The sequence below is a fragment of the Ranitomeya imitator genome, chromosome 10 (genome assembly GCF_032444005.1).
Source record: "Ranitomeya imitator isolate aRanImi1 chromosome 10, aRanImi1.pri, whole genome shotgun sequence".
Lineage (NCBI taxonomy): Eukaryota > Metazoa > Chordata > Amphibia > Anura > Dendrobatidae > Ranitomeya > Ranitomeya imitator.
The window spans coordinates 25362349-25380167 of NC_091291.1; positions in this window are offsets into that span (position 1 = coordinate 25362349).

Consider the following 17819-nt stretch of genomic DNA (forward strand, 5'->3'; position numbering starts at 1 on the left):
TGCAGAAATCTACTCATCTGGACCAAACCAATGACATCTCCAGCATCGGCACTAGATTAATTCTCAGTTACATAGACGTTATATCAAATTCAGATCCAACCTCTCGGAAGGGAATTAATAATAATTTTTTTTTTTTTTTTTTTACATCAGTTTTCTTTTTGTATCTTTTGACTTTTTTTTTTCTCCAAGTTTTAGACGAACGGTTCATTCATTTTGAGCAAAGTAAAAAAAAATTTATTTTTATTTTTGCATTTATTGCTAAAATATTGCAATAATTTGCGTTTTAGAAAATTTCAGACGTGCAAAGGAATAAAAAAAAAAAAAAAAAAAATCACTCGTTAAGGGGGGGGGGGGGGGGGAAGGGGAGGAAGTGACGATTGCGCAAAAAAAATGCAGCAACTTTTTTAAAAAGTTACAATTGATGAATCATCTGGAAGTTCCGAACTTCGTTAGCAATGACAAGCGTAAAAGATTACATAAACGTGTAAAATAAAATAAAAAATAAAGAAATTAGAATAACGCACAAATGAAAAACAGGAACAAGAAGCACAAGGCGAGAAAGGTGCAAATGCAATAGTGAATATGTTCTGAATTCGGTACCAAAGGGTTAAAATAATGGCTGAAGCATCAGGTTCCGGTTACTTAGCGTTTATTACGTCAGCTCCTGAATAATGCAGACACCCAGGCAGGTGATACTGCGAGCCCCGAACGCCACAGGGTTGGATTTTTTTCTTTTTTGCAAAATTGAAGGGGCTTTCTAATGAAGACAAACCCAGTCCGTGTGCATTATTAGGGTTAAAGTGCTTGAAAATGGGAGGTGATCCCTTTAATGAGTCAGGAAAGAGCCACAACCAAAGTTATAAAGGACTCATGAAAACGAGTGCCAGGAAATACTATAATTCTTACTTTACCTGACCGCAGGGGCGTTTTTTAAATGATAGAAAAGGGTCTGATTTTTATCTAATATCTTGATCTTACATTCTGATTACTTTCTTAAGATTTCTTTACAGCAATCAGAAATTTGCTTTTCCCATACAGAGCTCCAAATCTACAATATTGCGGCTTCCTGAAGTCACCACTAGAGGGAGCATAGGAGTTACTGCATACAGTGTTGCTATTGAGCTCAATGTACAAGTTGTCTACAGTGTGCTCCCTCTAGTGGTGGCTGTGAGAAAGCACAATTGTATCTTTTAAAGTTGTTTATTTGGGAACTGTTATGGCAATAAGCTGAATAATGTGGATCTGGCACAAAAATACACTACAAGGCTAATGTGATGTCGGTGCTGGTTAATAGCTCACTGTCCAGTCCCCGATGGTCGGAGGCCTCCATAAAAGGTGCACCTTACTTCTAAATGGGTTCAACGTATGCATTGACTTCAATGGTGAAGGCCCATAAAGTCAAACCAATCCTTCCTATGGAACACAGAACTTAAATAATAAGGCAGAACATTGATTTCTGGGATTTTATTGACAACATTCCAGAATATTCTTTGGTCTTAATGAATCTGACGCTCGGAGGTGTCCTTGCAGACCTGGAATATGCTTAGAAAGAAAAGGAACCCGAGGAAAATGAACAGACCGAACATGATGGACTCAGTGAGAGAAGAACGTGAGGGCTCCGAGGTGACGCTGAGATCATATATGGTCACACGGAACTGCCCCACCAGCCTCTGCTCCACGTAACACCTGTAGGTGCCCTCATCGGATTTATTGAAGAGAGGAATCGACAAGGTCCCTCCTCCGGTCGTCGCGTCCAGGATGTAGGAAGAGTTCTTCGTCATCTGTATTAATCGTGTAAAAGTAGTGTTTCTGTGTTCCCAGGACACGGCTCTGTGGGTGTAAACATTACAAGGTGTAATATGCAAAGAGGGCATGATATAATGGAAGCAGAGCCTGCCCTTCGACCCTCTTATTTTTTCTGTAATATTTAATTACAGCCCAATCCCTATCTTTAGCCCTAAACGTAGCCCTAACCCTCGTCCTATTCCCAACCCTCAGCATAACCTTAGCCCTAACCCTAGTGTTATCCCTAACCCTAAATCTCACCTTAGTTCTAATCCTAGTCCTATTCCCAACCCTCAGCATAACCTTAGCCCTATCCTAACCTTAGCCCTAACCCTATTCCTATTCCCAACCCTCAGCATAACCTTAGCCCTAACCCTAGTGTTATCCCTAACCCTAAATCTAACATTAGTTCTAACCCTAGTCCTATTCCCAACCATCAGCATAACCTTAGCTCTACCCTAACCTTAGCCCTAACCCTCGTCCTATTCCCAACCCTCAGCATAACCTTAGCCCTAACCCTAGTCCTATTCCTAACCCTCAGCATAACCTTAGCCCTACCCTAACCTTAGCCCTAACCCTATTCCCAACCCTCAGCATAACCTTAGCCCTACCCTAACCTTAGCCCTAACCCTATTCCTATTCCCAACCCTCAGCATTACCTTAGCCCTAACCCTATTCCTAACCTTAGCCCTAACCATAGTATTATCCCTAACTTTAAATCTAACCTTAGTTCTATCCCTAGTCCTATTCCCAACCCTCAGCATAACCTTAGCCCTACCCTTACCTTAGCCCTAACCCTATACCTATTCCCAACATTAGCCCTAACCCTAGTATTATCCCTAACTCTAAGTATAACCTAATTTCTAACCCTAGTCCTATTTCTAACCCCAAGCCTAACCATAGCCTTAACCCTAGTCTTATTCCTAAACCTAACCATAGCCTTAACTCCAGTACTATTCCTAAACCTATAATTATCTCTAAGCATATCCCTATTCTATTCCTAACCTAGCCATAGTCGTAAAACTTAAATTAGTCTCAACCTTAGACCTTTTCCTAAACATAAGCCTAACCCTAGGCATAATCCTAGACAGACACAAAAATACCGCGCTATAAACCGCCCCACTACAGAGGCTACCAATGCATAAATACCCTATGGTATATATAAAAAACCAACTGGCTGCGGACCAGAGGTAAAAGTAAAAAATACAGTGCACGCTTGTATAAAGTACCTATTGGCGCCTGGTTCCACAATATAATCTAGCTCCAACAATAGTTACTCTCACCTACCTACTTAGGGGTAGAGGATTAACTGATTCAGCCGCAGGATAGATGTGGCCGGCGTACAGGGGTCCCGTATCGTCCTTATACAGCGGGTAGGACGGAGGAGATGCTTGGCTGCAGGGTAGATGTGGCCGGCGTGCAGGGTTGCCGCGCCGCTCTTGCACAGCGGGTAGGACGGAGAAGATGTGGGCAGTGCAGAGCCAGAGGCGCCCCGGCCGGAAGCGTCCCTGGATGCACGCAGGGAACAGGAAGGTGGCCGATACCAATCGGCCGCTCGACCTGGCAGTGACGTCACTAGTGCTACGGGAGCAGCAGAGGGTCAGAATAAACCAACGCGTTTCGAGGTGGGACGCACCTCTTCGTCCCCTGCGTGCATCCAGGGACGCTTCCGGCCGGGGCGCCTCTGGCTCTGCACTGCCCACATCTTCTCCGTCCTACCCGCTGTGCAAGAGCGGCGCGGCAACCCTGTACGCCGGCCACATCTATCCTGCGGCCAAGCATTTCCTCCGTCCTACCTGCTGTATAAGGACGATACGGGATCCCTGCACGTCGGCCACATCTACCCTGCGGCTGAAGCAGTTAATCCTCTACCCCTAAGTAGGTAGGTGAGAGTAACTATTGTTGGAGCTAGATTATATTGTGGAACCAGGCGCCAATAGGTGCTTTATACAAGCGTGCACTGTATCTTTTACTTTTACCTCTGGTCCGCAGCCAGTTGGTTTTTTATATATACCATAGGGTATTTATGCATTGGTAGCCTCTGTAGTGGGGCGGTTTATAGAGTGGTATTTTTGTGTCTGTCTATTGTTATTTATTCTACCGACAGAGGTCGGCACAACCCCTGTCTAAATACCAGCTGCTTTCCTTTAGCTTTCATTTTTTCTTTTCCCTTCCACCTCCTGGATTCATATCAGTGCAGCGCCAGTGTGGTCATTGGTTGAGTATACCTAGGCATAATCCTATTCCTAACCCCAAATTGAACCTTAGCACTAAACCTTATATTAGTCTTTACCTTAGTTCTTTTCTGAAACATAAGCCTAATCTTAACCCTAACCCTAGTCCTAAATTTAAATCTAATCTTAGCCCTCACCCTAGTCCTATCCCCAACCCTAACCCTAACCCTAGCTTTAACCATAGTATGATTCCTGAACATAACCTTAGTCCTAAACCAAAGCCTATTCCGAAACCGAACATTATCCCTAAACATAGCCCTAACCCTAGTCCTGTTCCTAACCTTAGCCTTAACTCTAGTCCTATTCCCAAATCTAAGCCTAACCATAGCCATAACCACAGAATTATTCCTAAACCTAACCTTAGTTCTAAACATTATCCCTAACCATATCCCTACCCCTATCCTATTCCTAATCTAACCTTAGCCCTAAACTTTAAATTAGTCTTAACTTTAGAACTTTTCCTAAACAAAACCCTAACCTTAGCCCTAACCCTATTTCTATTCCTAACCCCAAACCTTACCTTAGTCTTAACCTTAGTCCTTTTCAGAAACATAAGCCTAACCACAGCCCTAGTCCTAAATGTAAACCTAAGCATAGCCCTAACGCTAGTTCTATTTCTAACCCTAACCTTAGCTCTAATCCTAGTTTTAGTCAGAGAAATTAAAACCATTTTTAAATCAGCTCTAAAGACAGTATTGAATCCGGCGCACGGTCTTTATTCATGAGCTGCCAATCTTCTGTTATCTCAGTCGCTGCTTATGTGTCGCGCAGAGGAGGAGAAGAGCTTGTCATCAGCTGCTGCGCTCTGCATAGGCAGCAACCCGAGATGAAAAAGTGCACTTCATTATACTGAGAACTTTAACATCTTGGTTGCTGCCTATGCAGAGTGCAGCACTCGATAACAAGCTCATCTCCATGGCTGTACACTTCATAGACAGGGCAAGGAGAAATTTTGTGCACCTCTGAGCCCCTTAATGATTTGCCACTGCATAGACCACCACCAATGTGGTGTCAAAGTATTTTTTGTGGAATTCGACTTCCCAATCCATGGTAAACAGAAGGCTTTCTACTTCTTACTTACTCGTAGATCGAAGCCATTGGACACTTAAGCAAGACGTCAGCGTGGAGATACGTGCGATAGTTGTCTATGACCATCATGAAGTCTTCATCCTCGGTAGGCACGATCTCATTACAAGCCTCCGTACAAATCTTAATCCATAGCTCAGGTTTATGTAGAGACCGAATCTGACTATTATTGGATTGCGAAAATCCACACGGCCGGGGCTTCTCTATAACGAAGGATTTTCTTGTGATTGTAACGTAGCAAAACCCAAGTCTCTTCATTTCCCCCGGCATCCCGCACCGGTCACAGAGCTGCCAATCGTTCCATACGGTGAACATCTGCGCAATGCCCACCTCACCCAGGTCTACGGTGTGGTTGGGTTGGACACTTTGGCCCAAAGAGACATGTGAGATGTAGATGTTCGTGGTGTCCTGGAAATCAATTTCGTAAGAAGCCAGAAGTCTCCTTTCATATTTACAGGCGTAGATTCCCGAGTCCTCCACTCTAGGGGACAGGAGCTGGAGATTTCCGGATTCTATCTCAGACCTTGAGATCAGATCCAAGACCTTCATATGCTCTTGCCGGTTGAGATTATCCGTAGGCGTGGAACCGCTACTTTGTCTGAAAGTCAATGCCTGTGTGTTGGGCTTGTTCCATTCAAGGTATTGCCATTGCACAAGGGCGTTTTCAGGTCGGTCTCCACATTTTAGAGTTATGGTATTGTAAGAAGCAAATACGGTTCTACAAGGTTGTTGAGCCGGACAAAACACAGTTTTGGCAGATGCTTTCTTACGCAGTAGGATCCCCAAAAATAAAGTGAGGGGCACTAGGTTCATTGATCTGGATGGGTATTATCACTAGTGTGTGCCGGACAGATCGTCTGCTCTTCCACCATGGACGAGGCGGAACCAATGAGGTCATAAAACACAAAGATTCCATCAGAATCAAAGATGATTGTTGACTACCACAGCTAGGCGGAGTGGTCAGACGTGCTCTTCTAGGAGAGAGCATGCTCAGCTGTTTCTGTGTCTTTCACAAAGATTTATAACTTCTCCAAAACTCTATAAAATTCCTCATCGAAGCCTTCAAAAGCATACAACTCCTCATTGTGGCCTTCAAAAGCATACAACTCCTCATCGTGGCCTTCAAAAGCATACAACTCCTCATCGTGGCCTTCAAAAGCATACAACTCCTCATCGTGGCCTTCAAAAGCATACAACTCCTCATTGTGGCCTTCAAAATTTACCAAGAATGTCTAATACCGGAGAACCTGTCCTGTCCTATATTCCACAAAAAGCCTATTGATATGAATGGACAATGTGCAACACCTAATTTCACCTGTGGTGGCGCTGTAGGAAAACTGAAAATGTACTGCCATGTGTCCCCACAGAATACAGGGATCTATGTCTGCTAATTTCCTCCCCAACTCAAGTTCTGCCACAATCGCATTTTGCTTGCAACTTTGTGTTGCCAAGAGCTCAATAAATAAAAATTTGTGTTTGTCTGTTTCTACCATGTATCCAATGGATCATTACAGGTGTGTATGATCAGTACAGGTGTATATGATCAGTACAGGGGTATATGATCAGTACAGGGGTATATGATCGGTACAGGGGTATATGATCGGTACTGGTGTATATGATCGGTACTGGTGTATATGGTCGGTACTGGTGTATATGGTCGGTACAGGGGTATATGGTCGGTACAGGGGTATATGGTCGGTACAGGGGTATATGGTCAGTACAGGGGTATATGGTCAGTACAGGGGTATATATGGTCAGTACAGGGGTATATATGGTCAGTACAGGGGTATATATGGTCAGTACAGGGGTATATATGGTCAGTACAGGGGTATATATGGTCAGTACAGGGGTATATATGGTCAGTACAGGGGTATATATGGTCAGTACAGGGGTATATATGGTCAGTACCGGGGTATATATGGTCAGTACCGGGGTATATATGGTCAGTACAGGGGTATATGGTCAGTACAGGGGTATATGGTCAGTACAGGGGTATATGGTCAGTACAGGGGTATATATGATCAGTACAGGGGTATATATGGTCAGTACAGGGGTATATGGTCAGTACAGGGGTATATGGTCAGTACAGGGGTATATGGTCAGTACAGGGGTATATGGTCAGTACAGGGGTATATGGTCAGTACAGGTCAGTACAGGTGTATATGATCAGTACAGGGGTATATGGTCAGTACAGGGGTATATGGTCAGTACAGGGGTATATGGTCAGTACAGGGGTATATGGTCAGTACAGGTCAGTACAGGTGTATATGATCAGTACAGGTATATATGGTCAGTACAGGGGTATATGGTCAGAACAGGGGTATATGGTCGGTACAGGGGTATATGATCAGTACAGGGGTATATGGTCAGTACAGGGGTATATGGTCAGTACAGGTCAGTACAGGTATATATGATCAGTACAGGGGTATATGGTCAGTACAGGGGTATATGGTCAGTACAGGTGTATATGATCTGTACAGGGGTATATATGATCAGTACAGGGTATATGATCAGTACAGGGGTATATGGTCAGTACAGGGGTATATGGTCAGTACAGGGGTATATGGTCAGTACAGGTTAGTACAGGTGTATATGATCAGTACAGGGGTATATGGTCAGTACAGGGGTATATGGTCAGTACAGGTCAGTACAGGTGTATATGGTCAGTACAGGGGTATATGATCAGTACAGGGGTATATGGTCAGTACAGGGGTATATGGTCAGTACAGGGGTATATGGTCAGTACATGGGTATATGGTCAGTACAGGTGTATATGGTCAGTACAGGGGTATATGGTCAGTACAGGGGTATATGGTCAGTACAGGGGTATATGGTCAGTACAGGGGTATATGATCAGTACAGGGGTATATGGCCAGTACAGGTATATGGCCAGTACAGGTATATATGGTCAGTACAGGGGTATATGGTCAGTACAGGTGTATATGGTCAGTACAGGTTAGTACAGGTGTATATGATCAGTACAGGGGTATATGGCCAGTACAGGGGTATATGGCCAGTACAGGTATATATGGTCAGTACAGGTATATATGGTCAGTACAGGTGTATATGGTCAGTACAGGGGTATATATGGTCAGTACAGGGGTATATATGGTCAGTACAGGGGTATATATGGTCAGTACAGGGGTATATGGTCAGTACAGGGGTATATGGTCAGTACAGGTGTATATGGTCAGTACAGGGGTATATATGGTCAGTACAGGTGTATATGGTCAGTACAGGTGTATATGGTCAGTACAGGTATATATGGTCAGTACAGGTGTATATATGGTCAGTACAGGTGTATATATGGTCAGTACAGGTGTATATGGTCAGTACAGGGGTATATATGGTCAGTACAGGGGTATATGGTCAGTACAGGGGTATATATGGTCAGTACAGGGGTATATATGGTCAGTACAGGTATATATGGTCAGTACAGGTGTATATATGGTCAGTACAGGTGTATATGGTCAGTACAGGGGTATATGGTCAGTACAGGGGTATATGGTCAGTACAGGGGTATATATGGTCAGTACAGGTGTATATGGTCAGTACAGGTGTATATGGTCAGTACAGGTGTATATGGTCAGTACAGGGGTATATATGGTCAGTACAGGTGTATATGGTCAGTACAGGGGTATATGGTCAGTACAGGGGTATATGGTCAGTACAGGGGTATATATGGTCAGTACAGGTGTATATGGTCAGTACAGGTGTATATGGTCAGTACAGGGGTATATATGGTCAGTACAGGTGTATATGGTCAGTACAGGGGTATATGATCAGTACAGGTGTATATGGTCAGTACAGGTTAGTACAGGTGTATATGATCAGTACAGGGGTATATGGTCAGTACAGGTGTATATGGTCAGTACAGGTGTATATGGTCAGTACAGGGGTATATATGGTCAGTACAGGGGTATATGGTCAGTACAGGGGTATATGGTCAGTACAGGGGTATATATGGTCAGTACAGGTGTATATGGTCAGTACAGGTGTATATGGTCAGTACAGGGGTATATATGGTCAGTACAGGGGTATATATGGTCAGTACAGGTGTATATGGTCAGTACAGGGGTATATGATCAGTACAGGTGTATATGGTCAGTACAGGTTAGTACAGGTGTATATGATCAGTACAGGGGTATATGGCCAGTACAGGTGTATATGGTCAGTACAGGTGTATATGGTCAGTACAGGTGTATATGGTCAGTACAGGGGTATATATGGTCAGTACAGGGGTATATATGGTCAGTACAGGGGTATATATGGTCAGTACAGGGGTATATATGGTCAGTACAGGTGTATATGGTCAGTACAGGGGTATATATGGTCAGTACAGGTTAGTACAGGTGTATATGATCAGTACAGGGGTATATGGCCAGTACAGGTATATATGGTCAGTACAGGTGTATATGGTCAGTACAGGTGTATATGGTCAGTACAGGTGTATATGGTCAGTACAGGGGTATATATGGTCAGTACAGGGGTATATATGGTCAGTACAGGTGTATATGGTCAGTACAGGTGTATATGGTCAGTACAGGTGTATATGGTCAGTACAGGGGTATATATGGTCAGTACAGGGGTATATATGGTCAGTACAGGGGTATATATGGTCAGTACAGGGGTATATATGGTCAGTACAGGGGTATATATGGTCAGTACAGGTTAGTACAGGTGTATATGGTCAGTACAGGTGTATATGGTCAGTACAGGTGTATATGGTCAGTACAGGGGTATATATGGTCAGTACAGGGGTATATATGGTCAGTACAGGTTAGTACAGGTGTATATGATCAGTACAGGTGTATATGGCCAGTACAGGTATATATGGTCAGTACAGGTATATATGGTCAGTACAGGTGTATATGGTCAGTACAGGTGTATATGGTCAGTACAGGGGTATATATGGTCAGTACAGGGGTATATGGTCAGTACAGGGGTATATATGGTCAGTACAGGGGTATATATGGTCAGTACAGGTGTATATGGTCAGTACAGGGGTATATATGGTCAGTACAGGTGTATATGGTCAGTACAGGTGTATATGGTTAGTACAGGGGTATATGGTCAGTACAGGTTAGTACAGGTGTATATGATCAGCACAGGGGTATATGGTCAGTACAGGGGTATATGGTCAGTACAGGTCAGTACAGGTGTATATGGTCAGTACAGGGGTATATGATCAGTACAGGGGTATATGGTCAGTACAGGGTATATGGTCAGTACAGGGGTATATGGTCAGTACAGGTGTATATGGTCGGTACAGGGGTATGTGGTCAGTACAGGTGTATATGGTCAGTACAGGGGTATATGATCAGTACAGGTGTATATGGTCAGTACAGGTGTATATGGTCAGTACAGGGGTATATATGGTCAGTACAGGGGTATATATGGTCAGTACAGGTGTATATGGTCAGTACAGGTTAGTACAGGTGTATATGATCAGTACAGGGGTATATGGCCAGTACAGGTGTATATGGTCAGTACAGGTGTATATGGTCAGTACAGGGGTATATATGGTCAGTACAGGGGTATATATGGTCAGTACAGGGGTATATATGGTCAGTACAGGTGTATATGGTCAGTACAGGGGTATATATGGTCAGTACAGGTTAGTACAGGTGTATATGATCAGTACAGGGGTATATGGCCAGTACAGGTATATATGGTCAGTACAGGTGTATATGGTCAGTACAGGTGTATATGGTCAGTACAGGTGTATATGGTCAGTACAGGGGTATATATGGTCAGTACAGGTGTATATGGTCAGTACAGGTGTATATGGTCAGTACAGGGGTATATATGGTCAGTACAGGGGTATATATGGTCAGTACAGGGGTATATATGGTCAGTACAGGGGTATATATGGTCAGTACAGGGGTATATATGGTCAGTACAGGGGTATATATGGTCAGTACAGGTTAGTACAGGTGTATATGGTCAGTACAGGTGTATATGGTCAGTACAGGTGTATATGGTCAGTACAGGGGTATATATGGTCAGTACAGGGGTATATATGGTCAGTACAGGGGTATATATGGTCAGTACAGGGGTATATATGGTCAGTACAGGGGTATATATGGTCAGTACAGGTTAGTACAGGTGTATATGATCAGTACAGGTGTATATGGCCAGTACAGGTATATATGGTCAGTACAGGTATATATGGTCAGTACAGGTGTATATGGTCAGTACAGGTGTATATGGTCAGTACAGGGGTATATATGGTCAGTACAGGTGTATATGGTCAGTACAGGGGTATATATGGTCAGTACAGGTGTATATGGTCAGTACAGGTGTATATGGTCAGTACAGGGGTATATGGTCAGTACAGGGGTATATGGTCAGTACAGGTTAGTACAGGTGTATATGATCAGTACAGGGGTATATGGTCAGTACAGGGGTATATGGTCAGTACAGGTCAGTACAGGTGTATATGGTCAGTACAGGGGTATATGATCAGTACAGGGGTATATGGTCAGTACAGGGTATATGGTCAGTACAGGGGTATATGGTCAGTACAGGTGTATATGGTCGGTACAGGGGTATGTGGTCAGTACAGGTGTATATGGTCTACCCTCTACCCTGTGCCAGTCATTGCACTGGTTACCCATCCACTCCAGAATCCAGTACAAAACTACTACCCTCATCCACAAAGCACTCCATGGCTCAGCACCACCGTACATCTCCTCCCTGGTCTCAGTCTACCACCCTACCCGTGCCCTCCGCTCTGCTAATGACCTCAGGTTAGCATCCTCAATAATCAGAACCTCCCACTCCCGTCTCCAAGACTTTACACGTGCTGCGCCGATTCTTTGGAATGCACTACCTAGGTTAATACGATTAATCCCCAATCCCCACAGTTTTAAGCGTGCCCTAAAAACTCACTTGTTCAGACTGGCCTACCGCCTCAATGCATTAACCTAACGATCCCTGTGTGGCCTATTTATAATAAAAAAAAAAAAAAAAAAAAGGTTCCTCGCATCATGTTCTCATACACTTTATGCAGTATTAGCCCTCTGTGTCTGTACTGCTACATACTTAGGCAGATAACTGGTTCATGCAGCTTTACATGAACACCCGAGGTTTACACTATGGCCGGTCCGAATAACTAAAGCAATTGTTACCATCCACCTCTCGTGTCTCCCCTTTTCCCCATAGTTTGTAGCTTGCGAGCAGCAGGGTCCTCACTCCTCCTGGTATCTGTATTGAACTGTATTTCTGTTATGCTGTAATGTCTATTGTCTGTACAAGTCCCCTCTATAATTTGTAAAGCGCTGCGGAATATGTTGGCGCTATATAAATAAAAATTATTATTATTATTATTATTATTATATGGTCAGTACAGGTGTATATGGTCAGTACAGGTGTATATGGTCGGTACAGGGGTATATGGTCAGTACAGGTGTATATGGTCAGTACAGGGGTATATGATCAGTACAGGTATATATGGTCAGTACAGGTGTATATGGTCAGTACAGGGGTATATGGTCAGTACAGGGGTATATATGGTCAGTACAGGGGTATATATGGTCAGTACAGGGGTATATGATCAGTACAGGTGTATATGGTCGGTACAGGTGTATATGGTCGGTACAGGGGTATATGATCAGTACAGGTGTATATGGTCGGTACAGGTGTATATGGTCGGTACAGGGGTATATGGTCAGTACAGGTGTATATGGTCAGTACAGGGGTATATGATCAGTACAGGTATATATGGTCAGTACAGGTGTATATGGTCAGTACAGGGGTATATGGTCAGTACAGGGGTATATATGGTCAGTACAGGGGTATATATGGTCAGTACAGGGGTATATATGGTCAGTACAGGTGTATATGGTCAGTACAGGTGTATATGGTCAGTACAGGGGTATATGGTCAGTACAGGGGTATATATGGTCAGTACAGGGGTATATATGGTCAGTACAGGTGTATATGGTCGGTACAGGGGTATATGATCAGTACAGGTGTATATGGTCGGTACAGGTGTATATGGTCGGTACAGGGGTATATGGTCAGTACAGGTGTATATGGTCAGTACAGGGGTATATGATCAGTACAGGTATATATGGTCAGTACAGGGGTATATATGGTCAGTACAGGGGTATATGGTCAGTACAGGGGTATATGGTCAGTACAGGGGTATATATGGTCAGTACAGGGGTATATATGGTCAGTACAGGGGTATATATGGTCAGTACAGGGGTATATGGTCAGTACAGGGGTATATGATCAGTACAGGGGTATATGATCAGTACAGGGGTATTTGATCAGTACAGGTATATATGGTCAGTACAGGTATATATGGTCAGTACAGGTATATATGGTCAGTACAGGTATATATGGTCAGTACAGGTGTATATGGTCAGTACAGGGGTATATGATCAGTACAGGGGTATATGATCAGTACAGGGGTATATGGTCAGTACAGGTGTATATGGTCAGTACAGGTATATATGGTCAGTACAGGTATATATGGTCAGTACAGGTATATATGGTCAGTACAGGTGTATATGGTCAGTACAGGGGTATATGATCAGTACAGGTGTATATGGTCGGTACAGGGGTATATGGTCAGTACAGGTATATATGGTCAGTACAGGGGTATATGGTCAGTACAGGTGTATATGGTCGGTACAGGGGTATATGATCAGTACAGGTGTATATGGTCAGTACAGGTGTATATGGTCGGTACAGGGGTATATGATCAGTACAGGTGTATATGGTCGGTACAGGTGTATATGGTCGGTACAGGGGTATATGGTCAGTACAGGTGTATATGGTCAGTACAGGGGTATATGATCAGTACAGGTATATATGGTCAGTACAGGTGTATATGGTCAGTACAGGTGTATATGGTCAGTACAGGGGTATATGGTCAGTACAGGGGTATATATGGTCAGTACAGGGGTATATATGGTCAGTACAGGTGTATATGGTCGGTACAGGGGTATATGATCAGTACAGGTGTATATGGTCGGTACAGGTGTATATGGTCGGTACAGGGGTATATGGTCAGTACAGGTGTATATGGTCAGTACAGGGGTATATGATCAGTACAGGTATATATGGTCAGTACAGGGGTATATATGGTCAGTACAGGGGTATATGGTCAGTACAGGGGTATATGGTCAGTACAGGGGTATATATGGTCAGTACAGGGGTATATATGGTCAGTACAGGTGTATATGGTCAGTACAGGGGTATATGATCAGTACAGGGGTATATGATCAGTACAGGGGTATTTGATCAGTACAGGTATATATGGTCAGTACAGGTATATATGGTCAGTACAGGTATATATGGTCAGTACAGGTATATATGGTCAGTACAGGTGTATATGGTCAGTACAGGGGTATATGATCAGTACAGGGGTATATGATCAGTACAGGGGTATATGGTCAGTACAGGTGTATATGGTCAGTACAGGTATATATGGTCAGTACAGGTATATATGGTCAGTACAGGTATATATGGTCAGTACAGGTGTATATGGTCAGTACAGGGGTATATGATCAGTACAGGTGTATATGGTCGGTACAGGGGTATATGGTCAGTACAGGTATATATGGTCAGTACAGGGGTATATGGTCAGTACAGGTGTATATGGTCGGTACAGGGGTATATGATCAGTACAGGTGTATATGGTCAGTACAGGTGTATATGGTCGGTACAGGGGTATATGATCAGTACAGGTGTATATGGTCGGTACAGGTGTATATGGTCGGTACAGGGGTATATGGTCAGTACAGGTGTATATGGTCAGTACAGGGGTATATGATCAGTACAGGTATATATGGTCAGTACAGGTGTATATGGTCAGTACAGGTGTATATGGTCAGTACAGGGGTATATGGTCAGTACAGGGGTATATATGGTCAGTACAGGGGTATATATGGTCAGTACAGGTGTATATGGTCGGTACAGGGGTATATGGTCAGTACAGGTGTATATGGTCAGTACAGGGGTATATGATCAGTACAGGTATATATGGTCAGTACAGGGGTATATATGGTCAGTACAGGGGTATATGGTCAGTACAGGGGTATATGGTCAGTACAGGGGTATATATGGTCAGTACAGGGGTATATATGGTCAGTACAGGTGTATATGGTCAGTACAGGGGTATATGATCAGTACAGGGGTATATGATCAGTACAGGGGTATATGATCAGTACAGGTATATATGGTCAGTACAGGTATATATGGTCAGTACAGGTATATATGGTCAGTACAGGTATATATGGTCAGTACAGGTGTATATGGTCAGTACAGGGGTATATGATCAGTACAGGGGTATATGATCAGTACAGGGGTATATGGTCAGTACAGGTATATATGGTCAGTACAGGTATATATGGTCAGTACAGGTATATATGGTCAGTACAGGTGTATATGGTCAGTACAGGGGTATATGATCAGTACAGGTGTATATGGTCGGTACAGGGGTATATGGTCAGTACAGGTATATATGGTCAGTACAGGGGTATATGGTCAGTACAGGGGTATATGGTCAGTACAGGGGTATATGGTCAGTACAGGGGTATATGGTCAGTACAGGGGTATATGATCAGTACAGGTATATATGGTCAGTACAGGTGTATATGGTCAGTACAGGTGTATATGGTCAGTACAGGGGTATATGATCAGTACAGGTATATATGGTCAGTACAGGTGTATATGGTCAGTACAGGTGTATATGGTCAGTACAGGGGTATATGGTCAGTACAGGGGTATATGGTCAGTACAGGGGTATATGGTCAGTACAGGGGTATATGGTCAGTACAGGTGTATATGGTCAGTACAGGTGTATATGGTCAGTACAGGGGTATATGGTCAGTACAGGGGTATATGGTCAGTACAGGTGTATATGGTCAGTACAGGTGTATATGGTCAGTACAGGGGTATATGGTCAGTACAGGGGTATATGGTCAGTACAGGGGTATATGGTCAGTACAGGGGTATATGGTCAGTACAGGTATATATGGTCAGTACAGGTGTATATGGTCAGTACAGGTGTGTATGGTCAGTACAGGGGTATATGGTCAGTACAGGTGTATATGGTCAGTACAGGGGTATATGGTCAGTACAGGTGTATATGGTCAGTACAGGGGTATATGGTCAGTACAGGTGTATATGGTCAGTACAGGTGTATATGGTCAGTACAGGGGTATATGGTCAGTACAGGTGTATATGGTCAGTACAGGGGTATATGGTCAGTACAGGTGTATATGGTCAGTACAGGGGTATATGGTCAGTACAGGTATATATGGTCAGTACAGGTGTATATGGTCAGTACAGGTGTATATGGTCAGTACAGGGGTATATGGTCAGTACAGGTGTATATGGTCAGTACAGGTGTATATGGTCAGTACAGGGGTATATATGGTCAGTACAGGGGTATATGGTCGGTACAGGTCAGTACAGGTGTATATGATCAGTACAGGGGTATATGGTCGGTACAGGGGTATATATGGTCAGTACAGGTGTATATGGTCAGTACAGGGGTATATGGTCAGTACAGGTGTATATGGTCAGTACAGGGGTATATGGTCAGTACAGGGGTATATGGTCAGTACAGGGGTATATGATCAGTACAGGTATATATGGTCAGTACAGGGGTATATGGTCAGTACAGGTGTATATGGTCAGTACAGGTATATATGGTCAGTACAGGTGTATATGGTCAGTACAGGTATATGGTCAGTACAGGTGTATATGGTCAGTACAGGTGTATATGGTCAGTACAGGTGTATATGGTCAGTACAGGTATATGGTCAGTACAGGTGTATATGGTCAGTACAGGGGTATATGGTCAGTACAGGTGTATATGGTCAGTACAGGTGTATATGGTCAGTACAGGGGTATATGGTCAGTACAGGGGTATATGGTCAGTACAGGTATATATGGTCAGTACAGGTGTATATGGTCAGTACAGGTGTATATGGTCAGTACAGGGGTATATGGTCAGTACAGGTGTATATGGTCAGTACAGGTGTATATGGTCAATACAGGGGTATATGATCAGTACAGGTGTATATGGTCAGTACAGGGGTATATGGTCAGTACAGGTGTATATGGTCAGTACAGGTGTATATGGTCAGTACAGGGGTATATATGGTCAGTACAGGGGTATATGGTCGGTACAGGTCAGTACAGGTGTATATGATCAGTACAGGGGTATATGGTCGGTACAGGGGTATATATGGTCAGTACAGGTGTATATGGTCAGTACAGGGGTATATGGTCAGTACAGGTGTATATGGTCAGTACAGGGGTATATGGTCAGTACAGGGGTATATGGTCAGTACAGGGGTATATGATCAGTACAGGTATATATGGTCAGTACAGGGGTATATGGTCAGTACAGGTGTATATGGTCAGTACAGGTATATATGGTCAGTACAGGTGTATATGGTCAGTACAGGTGTATATGGTCAGTACAGGTGTATATGGTCAGTACAGGTGTATATGGTCAGTACAGGGGTATATGGTCAGTACAGGTGTATATGGTCAGTACAGGTGTATATGGTCAGTACAGGGGTATATATGGTCAGTACAGGGGTATATGGTCGGTACAGGTCAGTACAGGTGTATATGATCAGTACAGGGGTATATGGTCGGTACAGGGGTATATATGGTCAGTACAGGTGTATATGGTCAGTACAGGGGTATATGGTCAGTACAGGTGTATATGGTCAGTAC